This window comes from Callorhinus ursinus, unplaced genomic scaffold (genome assembly GCF_003265705.2).
Source record: "Callorhinus ursinus isolate GAN/ISIS: 27379988/994484 unplaced genomic scaffold, GSC_fseal_2.0 scaffold67, whole genome shotgun sequence".
NCBI lineage: Eukaryota > Metazoa > Chordata > Mammalia > Carnivora > Otariidae > Callorhinus > Callorhinus ursinus.
In genome coordinates this window covers 5,896,097-5,898,538 of record NW_027397129.1, presented here as the reverse complement: position 1 = coordinate 5,898,538, position 2,442 = coordinate 5,896,097, and the positions used below count along the sequence as shown (strand labels likewise).

Sequence of the window (2,442 nt, the reverse complement as noted above, 5' to 3'; positions counted from 1 at the left end):
ATTTATTTTGGAGGCATCTCTATAATTCCTATTCCAACCCCTTTCACCCCCAACACAGAAATAAAGCCCTTAAAATTATTTGTACCATAAAAAAGGATTTTTTATAACCAAAGTGTGACAAAGACATTTCTAACTATAATGCAAAATACAAAGCCATAGAATACAATATTGGTAATATTGACTTCTTAAAAATAATTTTAAAAAATCATGGCGGGAAGTGGTGGGGCCAGGTGGCCATATAGGGCAGCTGGCTTAGGAACTGCCTCACACAGCCTGATGGGTATCCCTGTTGTGGTGCTGCTCAGGTTTAGGCTGGCCTGGAGGCCAGTGATGGTCCATGGATACCCCTGAGGAGCCGCTGCTGCTGGTGACCTACACAAGCCCATTGTTACCTGTGCTGGAGATCAGAATTGATTTACCTCTATTTATTCAGTGTTTTCCTAGCAGCTTCCAAGAGAACAGATGGAATGGAGAAGGTACTATGGCCAGGCTCCAAAGATGATTCACCTAGAATCTAACTTTGTTCAATTCAAAGAGGAACTGTTGCTCAAAGAAGGAAACTAAGTTCCATTTACTTTCCCCTTTTTTCATATTTATTGGATGGAATGCTATGATACTGGTGTATAAAGCTATAGTAAAAGATGACCTTACCAAGTAGCAGAATGTTCTGAAAGGTCATAGCTCTGTGGACTGGCTAATAGTGGTGGTTGAAAACTGAATGGGAGGAAATCAGAGAGAGAGACAAACCATGAGAGACTCGACTCCAGGAAACAAACAGGATTGCAGAAAGGGAGGTAGGAGGGGGTAATTGGGTGATGGGTATTAAGGAGGGAACGTGATATGATGAGCACTGGGTGTTGTATGCAGCTGATGAATCACTGAACACTACGTCAAAAACTGGAGATGTACTAAATGTTGGCTAATCGAATTAAAATAAAATAAAATTAAAAAAAGAAAATGATGCCAAGGGGGGGAAATAAAAAGCAAAACCAACATCATTCCCTGAACTCCTATTGTGGACAAAATAAGAAATGATTTTTGTAATAAACAGAGTGACAGGTGTGTCATGCTCTCCAACCCCTTAAAGGACTCTTCTTGAACTCAGGAATCCTTAGAATATCTTCCTTACCGAACTCGGGACATTGCTTCTTATGTCTTTTACCAAAAACATAGGCAAGTTTGAGGATGAACTGAGAACCTTGAGGGAGAAGAGGACTGAGCCAGGCTGGAGCTTTTGTGAGTATTTCATGGTTCAGGAGGAACTTGCCTTTGTATTTGATATGCTGCAGCAATTTGAAAATGCCCTGGTACAATATAATGAACTGGATGCCCTGTTTTCTCAGTATGTTGTCAGCTTTGGCTCTGGGGATGATGCCAACTGGCTGACTTTTTTCTGCCAGCCAGTGAAAAGCTGGAATGGATTGATCCTCCAAAAGCCCATAGACATGGAGAGGTGTGAATTGATATAGAGGCAAGAAGCCACCCTGTTAGATCTGTGCATTTACCTGTTTTCTCACCAGTACACCTTGCTCCTGTTCCTGTAGAGGCTGTGGGAGGTGGCTCAGCATGCCCTAGAGCTGCTGCAAAATTGTGTGCAGGAACTGATGCTCTTAGAAGTCTGTTCCACCTGGTGCTCTGGACTGCTGTCTTGGAGGTACTGCAGAGGATAGAAGGTTGTTGTGACTGGGCGGAGATAGACTCAAACACTGCCCATACTTTAGGTTTATGTAGCTATGCTACAGAAAAGCTGAAGTCCTTCGTCTATCTGTGTGGACTTGTGTCAGAAAAAGGACCTAACTCCGAGGACCTCAACAGGGTAGTTGATCTTTTGGCAGGTTTGGGAGCTGAGCAAACTGAAACAGCCAACACAGCTCAGAGTCTCAAAGAAGCATTTTCATCAGTAGAAGCTTTTGAAAAACACTACTTAGATCTGTCCCATGCTGTCAAAATGCACACTAGCATTGGGAAGATCCTGTCTGCTAATTTCACTGGGAAGGATACTGCAGAGTTTTACATGTAATTGATTTTGAACTTTTCTTTGAGTTTCAAACATTTCACACATGTAGTAAAAGGCTTGTTATGTATGGGATTAATATGAAGTGTAATAAATTTTTAGAATGAAAAATGTAGAATCTGTCAAAGTGACCTTCTCGTGCACAGCTGGCCTTGGACAGCGACACCGGCTGGTGCTGACCCAGGAGCAGCTGCACCAGCTTCATGGTCGCCTCATCTCCTGAGTGCTTCCGCCCCATCTACCTCTACCCTCCGCCCTCTGGGTGTCACTCTGCCTGATGCACAGCCACCTCAGCTAGTCCCCATTGTAGAACTGTGTGTGCACAGCTGTTCCTGCCCTGTTCAGCTTCACTTCCACCTGTCAGTGCCCTGCCCCTGCCCCTTGACTTGGGTTCCCCTATTTCCATTCCTTGGCCTCTGCCAGGATTT

General features: G+C 43.9%; 1 pseudogene; it reads left to right on the top strand.

The window, feature by feature from the left end:
• Positions 1 to 337: 337 nt before the first annotated feature.
• Positions 338 to 2,237, top strand: LOC112821138 (trafficking protein particle complex subunit 10-like; annotated as a pseudogene).
• The last annotated feature ends 205 nt before the right edge of the window (positions 2,238 to 2,442 follow it).